The sequence below is a fragment of the Leptidea sinapis genome, chromosome 1, assembly GCF_905404315.1.
Source record: "Leptidea sinapis chromosome 1, ilLepSina1.1, whole genome shotgun sequence".
Classification (NCBI taxonomy): domain Eukaryota; kingdom Metazoa; phylum Arthropoda; class Insecta; order Lepidoptera; family Pieridae; genus Leptidea; species Leptidea sinapis.
Window position 1 is genome coordinate 18,449,772 of NC_066265.1, and position 13,204 is coordinate 18,462,975.

General features: G+C 34.4%; 1 protein-coding gene across 1 annotated transcript in view; it reads left to right on the forward strand.

Moving 5' to 3' along the window:
• The first annotated feature begins 10,219 nt into the window (after positions 1 to 10,219).
• LOC126970205 (cadherin-23) overlaps positions 10,220 to 13,204 on the forward strand; it is a 50,846-nt gene continuing 47,861 nt past the window's right edge. Inside the window, exon 1 of the mRNA XM_050815988.1 lies at positions 10,220 to 10,367. The gene's annotated coding sequence lies outside the window, so the exon portion shown is untranslated. The remainder of the gene's footprint in view (positions 10,368 to 13,204) is intronic.

Consider the following 13,204-nt stretch of genomic DNA (forward strand, 5'->3'; position numbering starts at 1 on the left):
ACAGCATATAATATTATGTTTTATTTTATAATGTATTTTTTCAGCTATTCGTATTAAATTTGCATATTTTTATTGTAAAAACTTAGAATAATTAATTAATGATTAGTGTAAGATTAATAGTGTATCTAAAATACTTACTTGAATAAATTTAAATTTAAAAATAAATTTAAATTTAAATCAGCCGAAGACTACCTAGATCTTATATAACATAGATATTATTGTAAGAAATTGTATTCTTTATTGTTAAATAAAATGCATTATTAAAATTAGTTATCTAGAACTTACAAGAACACATCAGTTTAATCCTATATCTTTAAACGAGCAATTCTTGTATATATATATATATATATATATATATATAATCTGAATCTCGGAAACGGCTCCAACGATTTTCATAAAATTAAGTATGCAGGGGATTTCGGGGGTGATAAATCGATCTAGCTAGGTTTAAACAGCTACAATAACAATAGAATACAAAGGTAAATTTCGTCACTAAATACAAGACTATTATAGCTCAGATGGGACATTGGGTGATCCGGAAAGCAGAAGACCCCGGTTCGAATCCAGATGTCCTATTAGTTTTTTTTTGTTCAAGTTTTGTACATTCTTAAAAATCCGAGCAAGGCTCGGTCGTCCGGATATTTAGCATTTAAATAAAAACACCAGAACATTACAGAACTATTTTGTTCGCTTTGGTAATATAAGTGCCTTTGATATTTTTTTATTAATGTACAGACACCTTACTAATTTTACGTATTTAATATAGGTATGAAAAAAAAATGATATAGCTACCACTAAAAAGTAGTCGTAACAAGAGATACACACACTTGCGCGGAAAAATATGCATTGGTAGGCAGAGGTCGATAAAAGGCATTTATTTTCTCAAAATTGATTCCTTTAGAATTATTTTTGATTTCATTTCTAATAATTACTAGATACTACTATTGTTTCGGAAACAAATGGCGCTCTGAGAGAGAAGAAGCGGCGCAAGAAACTCTCCCAGCATTCTTTTTTTGCGCTCTTTTCAATAAAAATATACAATATTGTACAGTCATTTCTATCGCTATAAAATAATCACAATCTAGTCCCAGGCTGTCCGATCATTTAGATATTCAGCAGTGGAGTAATAGTATTAACGACAGAGCCATTTTTTTATAAAACATTTAAATTTATTTTTAGATAATGTCTGAACAGTGTCTGGGACTTTATTATAGAAGTATATACATTATTATGTACCTTATGAAGCCTTCTAGAATTAGTTACAAGCAATCCCTTATTTCTAGTGTTATAATAATGAAAATCACTGTTAAGAGCAAAATGGTGACGATTTTTGTGAACGTATATTAAATTTTCATAAATGCTGACGATCGAGACACGCAATCGGTTTTTAAAATTGCAAATGCATGTTGTAAAAAATTCCGTTGAATAAGGTCATCCAAGGCGGTATGCACATGAAGGTGTACCGAGATGATATCCGCAATCTACATGCATTGGCATTCAGCAACCCTTTGTTAAAATTGTGTCCAGTTGAATGCGGGTTTGCAAGGCTCTTTTTAATTGAATGAACTAACACTAAGATACAATATAAAATACGATACAATTACATAATAATATTCAATACAATTATATAAAAAGTTTCTATAAAGTGGAAATTCAAATGAAAAAATGTATTTATTTTACTTAATATTATATCCCTGTCTAGCAAAATAGCAATTTCCGAAGTTATCATTATTATTGGCATTACTCTTGATTCCAAATTGCAGTTGGGCCCCCATATTGAAGGATTGGCGAATAGGCTTAGTTCTGCAGCATATGCGGTTAGGAAAATTAGACGGTTAACTGACATAGATACGGCGAGATTAGTATACTTTAGTTATTTTCATAGTATTATGTCCCATGGTATATTGTATTGGGGCAGTGCGGCCGATATTAATACCATCTTTGTGCTGCAGAAGAGGGCTATTCGCCTGATTTATAACCTAGGTTCTAGAGAATCATTAAGAGAAAAATTTAAAGAAATAAACATTTTGACTGTTGCTTCTCAATACATTTTTGATAATGTTCTGTATGTTCATAAGCACATCGAGGAATTCTCTAGAAACTGTGACATTCATAATGTTAACACGAGGAACAAACATAAACTTGTTATGCCTACTACTCGGTTGGGTTGAGTTGGTAAGTCTTTTGTTGGGCGATGTATATGCTTCTACAATATGATCCCAGAAAATGTACAAAACAAATGTGTTACGAAATTTAAGAGAATTGTTAAAAAACGTTTGTGTGGGAAAGGTTATTATAGCATAAACGATTTTCTTAATGACACCACAGACTGGGAATAAAGCGAACGCCCTCAGGCTCTTTAATTATAAATGTTAATTGTACGATATCACATTGTAATCCATATTTTATATAAAAAAAAGCCCGCTGAGTTTCTTGCGCCCATTCTTCTCAGGTCTGAGGCAGTCTCTTTTGAATGGGTGGTAGTTTTTGACGTTCAATAAGTGATTTTAAATCCTATTTTGAATAAAAATATTTGAATTTGAATTTATCATTACAACAGAAACTTATCATTTAAAATGTCTATACTTCGATCAACTTTAGGAAGTCTATTGTAAGTGCGTACAATTCGAACGAGTACGAAAGTGACCTAGGTTAGACTTTACAGTATTTGTTAAAAATGTATCGTGTCTGCTCTCGGGAATCTCATGGGAGCGGATACATTAATTAACGAGAGAATATCGGGACAGTCAATTCCACCGTTAACAATTTTATATAAAAAGAGACAATTCAATATATTCCTCCCATCAGACAGTGTGTGCATCCTAAAATATCGCAAACGTTCGGAATAGTTTTCTCGTAGATTGCATAGATTAGATTAATAAGAAAGATGCCATATAAAACGTTTTTGAACATTTTCTAATCTACGATTATAAATTTGGTAATGAGGGCACCATACTACTGAAAAATACTTCAAAATACTGCGAACAAGTGCATTATAAATTGTTACTTTCGCTTGAAACGAATTAAATTCTTTGCAATTTCCTTAGAATAAACCCAATGTTTTTAATGCTTTGTTTTAAAAATTATATTTACAATACTTAACATAAAACTTTATTTTTTGTTCCAGGTAGTTCTACTTATCTACGAGCATTTGATTATAGTAGAATCTAATTCAGTACAAAACATTAAACGCATAGACACGTCCAAATACAATATATATAGCGATGAACCAATAGCTGACAAACTGGACAGGAGCTTTTTAGGTTTTGATCAAGATTATTTTGAAAGAATGCCACTTTTGGTGAATGCACTCCAAGAAAACAGTTATGTGAGACCTTCTCCAGAAACTACCACTGTTAATTTGAGAAAGCAGAAATCATATTCATCCTTTGGTCGACCAACAACGGTTCCACCACCGAGGCCGATAGAAAAATCAAGCCCAAGACCATTTTTGCAGCAACATAAAAATACAAGTCCTTCACCTTTCAGTAAGGGTTTTAGCTCTAGAACATGGGCCGAAAGTTATCGCAATGCACAGAGATTGAGAAATCTGAATCAAGTGATCAAGTACCTCGAGAAAACTCTAAATGCAAAATTCGGAGAAACTTACCAACCACCGACAGCCCAAATTGCAATTTCAGGTATTTACGTTGCTCCAATGGAATCGAATGAAAATGAAAAACCTTTCTTTTCATACGGAAACCTAGCAACAAGGAGCTCACAGAAAGTTGAATATAAATCAAATCATTTATTTGACCCCTTGATTATCTTCAAACCTGAAAGCCCTGGTGATATAAATCTGTTGGCAGATGGGTACCGATTTTCTCCAATATACAATTCTTACCTCAGAAATAAAAATAAAGATATCCCAATGTTTAGACCCATTGAGCACCGTAAACGAAACTGCTTTCGTGGTGCTTGTAATTCAGTAATAAATCAAGAATACAATGCAATGGATCATACTGGTGAAAGACATAGCGATATTCCATCAAGTGAAATATTGAGTTCTTATTCAGTGAAGCCTATAGACTACAGTAGAAATAGAGATAGTGAAATAATTCCTACAATAGATCAAATATATCTAACAACTACCCGCCCTGTATTTAAATTTAAGCGCAAATTTAGTAGTTCAGTTAGAGGTAATACATTAAAAGCTAAAAGAAAGAAATCATATCATAGAATTAATGAAAATGTAGATACTTCAACACTTAAAGAGTCACCACAAACTAAAACAACAACAGCACCTACAATGATAGTGCGATTTAATGTGTACTCAGTTAGAAAGAATAAAGGAGAAGGAAATCGTTTTCAAAGCGAAATATTCTCAGATGATGGTATGCTGTCAACTGCCTATCCATATACTAGAACCTACCCAGATATTTCTATAAAAACTTTGAACTCTTCTCATGTGGAGGATTATCACTTCGGTAGCTCAGGGGTGATTCCCGTTGAATCAAGAACTATATATCCACCCGTTTATTCAAGTATTACAACACCACTTGCGCCATTTTTTAATACCATATCATCAACAATGGAGACTTTCTCAACTCAGCCGCCAGATATAATTAAATTTAGCCCTGAAGATGCAAAAATCCCCGAAGATTACTTAAGTTTCAGAAAATCAGATATAAGTCAAGCTGAAGAAGGTGATTTCGATATTGGTTCTCTAGACAATAAAATTAACAATGAAACCCAATCAATAACTGCAGAAAATCAATCAAACATTGAAGAAAGAGATATAGAAAGGGAAACGAATACACTTGTAGTAAAGTTAAAAAATATTATAAAAACTACAACAGAAGCTCCGAACACAGAGGAATCAATTGAAGAAACTACAGAATTTGAAGAGACTTACGTACCAACTATCAATGGTCACTACAGAAACATAATGCGCAAAACCCTTAGAAATCTTTTTAATGAAACATCAGAAAAATATAGGAAACGAAGGATAGAAACAGCGGTATCCCTACAGAAGTCAAGTTATGTCCCAATGTATGTGGAAATAAAACGGAATCGTACTTATTTTTCCATTGAAGACAATTAATTTTAAACTTGACAATCTCATACCCGCTGTTTTACTTGCGATATGACATATAACTGACTAACGGCCGTTCCCAATATTCAGTCTATCTCCGGTTGTGGCCTTCTTGAGATAAAAACCGTAATTATAGTTGACTTTTGTGTCCCAATAAACTTATCGACGGTAACTCACCTTATCCGTACACGCTGTCTGTCAATGGGAAGACGTATAGCTTATCAGCGATAGAAGTTTGTATGGAAATTGCAATTCACGCGTCGCAAGGTGATAAGAATGACTTATCGCGTATATTGGGACAGCTTCACATGATTGATAGCTAATTACTGACAGTAGAAGGTAGTAATTTATCTCTATCTGTAGATAGTATATTGGGAACGGCCCTAAGTAAGCCCGTAACATAAAATATGCTTTTAAACCTCTTATAGCTCTTAAGAAACAATATTCCAAAAACATATTTCTGTGAGGCCAAGTTTTAGCTAGATAAATTCGCATGGCAAAAGCTAGTCAATATATTTTAATACTAAAATGTATTGTAAAATATAAAAATATTTTCAATTACTAGTCTTTGAATTACTTCCCCTACCTATGTTTTAATGTACACCGAACCAGCAAACACTGGACTCAATTTCTTCCGTCTGTGTTAGGGACTGTAGTGAAAGGACGTGATCACTTGCCATCAGGAAATCAGCATGCTCTTTTGGTCTTTATTTCTATTGAGTCAAAATATAAAGTCACGCGAAGCTCAGTATAATTCTTACAACAACTATAAAATAACATAAAATACAGAAGATGTTAAATATCCAGTAGCGTTTCCACTCATTGTTCGTCATCGCCCGATATTTTAAAATAGGAAAAAAGTTCACCTGAAATTGGTTGAGAATCCTGAGCGGCACTGGATTGTAATGGGCAGGGCGTATTAATAGCCATCAGCTAAACGTCCTGCTCGTCTCGTCCCTTATTGTCATAAAAAAGCGATTATCTATAGAACCCATCGAACCCGTAAGTCAGTCACTTGTACACTTGATTATTAAGTTCACCAATAATTTTGTTTCTGTAATGCTTTGTTTATATCTGGAAGCACAACTGACACAGATGTGAATTGCTGTTAAAGTCTGAGTGTGTAACAAAACATTTATTTAAGAAAAATTACCATGAAATACCCATTAATATGTTTACAAGTAGATAAAAGAGATTGCTTCTCTATCCATCGTATTATCATCATTAAAATACAGCATAAATCTTCATGATGCATTGAAGCACAATGAATAAATTTACAAACTGATTTACAATTAAAAGATGACAAGACAATGTTTAGTTATATCACAGTGTAGTGATGGATATACGTAAAAGTTATCTAAATTGACAACGTCACGAATTTATAGCAAAGTATTACAGCTCAGAATGCTTTTAATTTACTTTTCTCGCTTATGGCTTTTGTTACCTGTTGATATAACCATAGTAACTAGACTCAACCGCATTAATACAACACTTGTGCAAAAAAAACGATATGAAGTAGAAGCCCAGAAAAAAGAATATGAAGTTTTGGCATAGGTTTGGGTCCAGAATCGGCGCCCATCTCTTAAAACAATAAGACTGATAGAGATAGTGAGATAGTAAGAGTAATACGGGGGTAAGGGCTTACCCTTTACCCTTACCCAGCCCTTAGGCTGTGCCAAAGTCGGAGGATAAAGTTAGTTTGATTAACCAGCAGATGTTACTTCGTCTAAAAAGGCATAAAAGGCATTTATTTTCTCAAAATTGAGTCCTTTGGAATTCTTTTTGATGTCATTTCTAATATACTAGATACTAATACCGCTTCTGAAACAAATGGCGCTATGAAAGAGAAGAAGTGGCGCAAGAAACTCTCCCAGCATTCTCTTCTATCAATGGAACTTCGCAATAATTGTTACACCGCTGGTGAATCACGAAATCCTCAGGACCAGTGAAAACAGCGGCTAAGCTTCTGGTATTTCGTTTGGAGTCTCACGAGATCAAGAGCGGCAGTTATTAATTCCCACCAGGAACCGTTATCTTCCATAAACACAACTGGAGACGGGTCCTACTATCAACAAGAGCGGAACCAACACCAAATTATGTTGAAGGAAATTGGTAAGTTGTAAGTAATCCTTTTATTTCAGGCTATCGATACTTTAAACGAAATATTTTTTGTTGGAGAAAACTGAATATTATTACGTATGGTTCAGGTTTGGTCGAAGGTAATGACGCGTAAAATTTAGCGAAGTTTTATTCTTATCCAATTGTATATCTATTATACATGCCGTCTCTTTTGTGTTTTGGAATAGTGTTTTTGAAGTCGGTTGTTTTATTATTAAATATTTTTTAATTTTTTGATTTTTAGTTAATTTGAAGTACACTTATTAAGAATTTGTCTAAATATGTGTAGATATACTAAATTTTTCAATGCAGCAATAAACGTAAGCGCTTATTTGAAGTGTTCCGTTACCTTACCAAGGATTCCCTGGTCAGAACCTAACCAAACTCCCACCAAACTATCTTTGAAGTATATCCTTTCCAATAAAAAAAGAATCATCGTAATCGGTTGGCGCGATATTGAGTTATTCGTTAATTTATCATCCACTTTGCTATACGTATGTATAGCAAATTTAAGACTTTTATGGTCTTCTTATAGATGCCATTGTCAGATCTGGACCAAATTACAATGGGACCACACGGGAAGCACCAGCTTTCAAATAAAAAAAGAATTATCAAAAAAAGATCACCCAGTCGAAAGTTTTGAGGTAACAAACATAAAAAACATACCGACGAATTGACATCCTCCTCCTTTTTTGAAGTCGGTTAAAAAAAGCTAAAGGAACTTGTATTTAAATTATTTATCTATTATTAGGTATGTTGAAATTATAATTATATTTTACTCCTGCAATATTTGTTGAGCAATTATTACCTCAAACGCGGGAGGCGAATACAACTAAATTTATTCAGGAGTAATAAAAATCTCACATAATCTTTATTGATTTAGGTTTAGACAGGGCTTATAATGATATATGAACAAAACATACTGAAAGAGGCCCTTGAGATCCTCAATGACTTTTTAAGTACCACATACGACCACTAAGAATTAGCAACGAAGTTGGTATTTATACAATTTCTTGCAAGCATAGGAGTAGCGCTCCTGTGATTCATCTTGTGCTGTGATATAAAAGAGCATGGGTGACGTAATATATTTCTATAATAATTATTTGTAATAAATAATAATCTGAAAACACCTACAATATACAAAATGTTAAGTATGGCCAAATGTATGTTCAGGCAAAAATCCAGAGTGATTCGACTGCCATGTTCTTAGTTATTAAATTTGCAAATCAGCACGAGTTTCTCATGTGTCCAAATAAGGTGCTAATTTCTCATGTTTAAATATGGCGCTAAATTCCAAAAGATTTTTTTTTTTTGGATTAATTTTGTTTTGTTTTGGTACACAGACTTAGTTTACCTCGCTTCGCTCAAATATACGCCGTAGCGAAGTGGTACGACGAGCGACTTCGGCATTTTTTTATTACTATGTTACTACTGACATGCAGACATATTTCATCATCTAATTTTGTTATGTGTTTAATTACTTATACCATTCATTTATTATTCAAACAAAACAAATCTTATAACTATATTTACAATACTACGACTACATAAAATTAAAACTATCATTACGTGGAAGCGTACCAAGAATTCTGGCGGCATTACCGCGTTGGATTGCAAGGCTGATCTGTTGACCGAAATAGCTGCCGGCGCGGCGCTTGGGTTTCCAGTAGCCTTATCGAGTCGCGAAGATAGTATTTTGAACATTCTCAGCGCCTCTGGGCCCCACGGGCCAAGTGTCTCGACACCAAACGGCACAAAGATGTATGACTCATTGAGACAAACATATTTGCGACGCTTGCTGTCTTCGGCAGTCGAAGCAGCAGCCCCAGAACCAACTGACGTAACTTGGACATGAGAAGGAGCCAGAGTGTCGACGTATGTAGCGTCCCACACCAGCGCCCTTCCCCGTGCCCAAGCCACCAGCGTCATTCCATCAGGACGCTTGCCATCGCGGCGGGTCTAAAACAGCTGAACCTGGCGAAACATGTGAAACTGTAAGATTGTACCATCGTAACATACCATGTTTATACGCAAATAAAGAATTTCATTGATTGATTGATAGAAATGATGTCACCTGAACGAGCGTTACATGGCCGAGCGTGATTGCTCAGTAATAAATTTATCTAGGAGGACAAACTAGCGAACGAGTAACCTAATGGTAACGTTTCCAGGGTAAGTGTACTCGCATTTTTTAAGGGTACCAACGTCGACCTTTAAAATATGTAAGTTGATAGATATAATATCTCTATATTCCGTACTTTATGAACGCATTTTAAGTATTTTCTGCAACAGTAACCAGTGGGAGGCTCCTTTGCACAGGATGCCCTCTAAATTATGGGTCAACGGCGCCTATTTCTACTGTGAAGCAGTGATATGTAAATATTAATATGTTTCGGTCTGAAGGGCGCCGTAGCTTGTGAAATTAATGGGCAACTGAGACTTACATCTTATGTCCCAAGGCGACGAGCGCAATTGTAGAATTTTTGAGTTTTTCAAGAATCCTGAGCAGCACTAAATTGTAATGAGCAGGGCGTGTCAATTACCATCAGCTGAACGTCTTGTTCGTCTCGTCTCTTATTTTCATTAAAAAAAATCTGCATTTCTCCGCCCTTTCATTTTTTCATTAATCGACACTCATGCATTCCAATTTCAGAAAAGTCTTGGTTGAATCCTTACATTTTCCCATAAATTTCCAAGCCAACTTCTTAAAACCTTTCTTTGAAAGAATAAGGCTCTCGGAAACCTCAGAAATGCGTCAACGCAGCTTTGTCTTTACCATGACCTTAATGTAATAATTCCGTTCTCTATACGTGATATGATCTGTCTATGCCTATCTCTGTTCCACTTTAATGACCCACTATTTTTTCTCTCAACTCACGCAGCCACCGTTACTTTTACTGTGCGAAAATGTTTAAGCAATAACTTAGGAGTAAGCGCTGAATACATGCCGTCTCTTTTGTGTATCTTATAACTTGTTAAGACGTGTGAGAGAGACAATAGCACACACAAACTTAATTCAGAGTTCTTAGACCGGTGTTGCAAGTTTTTGACAGTTAGTTTTATCATGCTGTGTACAAAGGTGTGATGTGTGTGAACTTTTAAAATCAAAATATTGCAACTTAATTAGAACAATGACATATTTATTTATTATGTAGGCTTTAATGATATTTGAAAGTGATTCAGCGTGAACTCGGCAAAATACTCATCAGTTAAGGTAATATTTCATTCATTAATAACATCCAGGTATATATTATTAGTATAAAACTTTTAAAGATTCACACCTACAAAAATGTTCAGGTACAAAGTGGTACTTTAGACATGGTTTAATATATTTAGTATTTCTGTTCGTTTTTTAAAGTGGATAGCTAAAGGAATACCTACGTATTGGAGGGTGAAGAATTATGACCTGCATTATTTTTGATAGGTACGTAATTTGGTTTATGTCAGTTATAGCTTTTAGAGCTTATTGTATATATTTTTTATTTAGATAAGCTTGAATTAATGGCTATCACCTAATTTATTTATTTATACATAACCCACAGCTTTTCAAGAGATTTAATTAATACATATAAAAATGATCTGACAACCAAAAGAGCATTCATTATGCATTCGGACAGATGCTAGTTAGTATATAATAATACATATCTTATATCTTTAAACGAGCAATTCTTGTATATATATATATATATATATATATATATATATAATCTGAATCTCGGAAACGGCTCCAACGATTTTCATAAAATTAAGTATGCAGGGGATTTCGGGGATGATAAATCGATCTAGCTAAGTTTCAATTTAAAAAAAATGGTTTAATCCATGTTTGAATGAGAAACAGCTACAATAACATTAGAATACAAAGGTAAATTTCGCCTCTATATACAAGACTATTATAGCTCAGATTGGGTGATCCGGAAAGCAGAAGACCCCGGTTCGAATCCAGATGTCGTATTAGTTTTTTTTTTGTTCAAGTTTTGTACATTCTTAAAAATCCGAGCAAGGCTCGGTCGTCCGGATATTATATATTTACATACACAAATATATACATGTGTGTGTGTGTGTGGGTGTGTGCGTGTATGCTATGTATTTATGTATGAAAAGATAAATAACTAACATGAAATTAACTATCTTCATAAAATTGTGTCTCATTCATTGAATTTGAGTTTACTGAGGTGGATAACATCAACCGAACTAAACTTAATTCTATAAGTTTTATGTAACCGAGTAATAATTATAGAACGTGGTGAATTTGACGATATATTGTTGAGAGAGTTTAAAATATCCAAGTTCGCCAAAAGGCAAGTTTTCTCAAATTATTATTATTTTCTTTTATTATTATTATAGTATAGTATTTTCTATCGACATTCAAAAAACCATTTAAGCTATTACTTAAATATTAGTATACAGATTACTGAGGAAAATACTGAGGATACTCAAATTATATAATAGCAATAGAACCTCCATTAAAAAAAATATTCCAAGTTGCCGGTACCATGTTAGAAATTAAGACATGGGTAGTATTTAATACATATATTATTAATGTATTGTATATAATGCACCAATTCAACCTGAGAGTTGAACAAGACATACAAGATTTATCAACGATACGTCACTCGGACGGTTAGCTCAGAGGTAAGAGCGCTAGCACAGAACGCGAGAAGTAGCGGGTTTGAGTCCCGAATCGTTCATAAATTTTGTTTTCAAATTTAACTTGTATAATGCAACACAGTTTAAGTTTTTATAGTAACTTTATCCGGTTCATCCAATATTGAAAAAAATGTTAACTATATAGCCCAATGCTTAGTGATCCTACCCTCTGAGCAAGCGGTCCCCGGTTTGAATCTCGATATGTGCAATTATTTATATGATAAACATCTTTATCTCTGAGTCATGAATGTTTATATGTATTTATATGCTTAAGTAAGTATATCGTATTAAATATATCGTTGTCTTGAAACCACAATATATGCAATGCCTGGTGTAGAGCTAAATAATTTGTGTAAAAAGGACTCAATATTATAATTATTACTATGTGCATTTGTACAGTTTCCCTGGTAAATATTTCAACACAATCAAACTATAATACTATCTCTGAACCTCCGTTTAGAAGGCTTCTGATATTCCTCTGATGTTATACGGGGGAAAGACCATCACCATCTTTTTTTTTTATGGAATAGGAGGACAAACGAGCGTACGGGTCACCTGGTGTTAAGTGATCACCGCTGCCCACATTCTCTTGCAACACCAGGGGAATCACAAGAGCGTTGCCGGCCTTTAAGGAAGGTGTACGCGCTTTTTTTGAAGGTACCCATTTCAACACACACACCGAAACACCGCGCAAGTAATCATTCCACAGCTTTGTAGTACATGGAAGAAAGCTCCTTGAAAACCGCACTGTGGAGGACCGCCACACATCCAGATGGTGGGGATGATATCCTAACTTGTGGCATGTCGTGCAAACGTGGAATTCGGCGGCAGGAATCAGGTTAAACAGCTCTTCGGAACACTCCCCGTGATAAATGCGGTAGAAGACACACAATGAAGCGACATCTCTACGCAACGCCAAGTGATCCCATCAGTCATCTTATACCTTTGAACGAGATATTCTTGTATATTTACAATCTGAATCTCGGAAACGGTTCCAACGATTTTAATGAAATTTAGTATACAGGTAGTTACGGGGGCGAGAATTCGATCTAGCTAGGTTTCAATTTGAAAATGTAGTTTTATACGTGTTTTAACGAGAAACAGCTAGAATAACATTAGAATACAAAGGTACATTTCGCCACTATATACAAAGCTGTAATAGCTCAGATGAGACATTGGGTGATCCGGAAAGCAGAAGAACGGGGTTCGAATCCAGATGTCCTATTAGTTCAAGTTTTGTACATTGTTAAAAAACCCGAGCGAGGCTCGGTCGTCCGGATATTGATAAATAAGTATCGAAATATAATATTTCAGTCAAACCACTATTAATGTGGGACAAAAATTATAGAAATATAACTAACATTTGTTTTCGTCCTATTATGCTCATCTTGGAAACGAAACTCG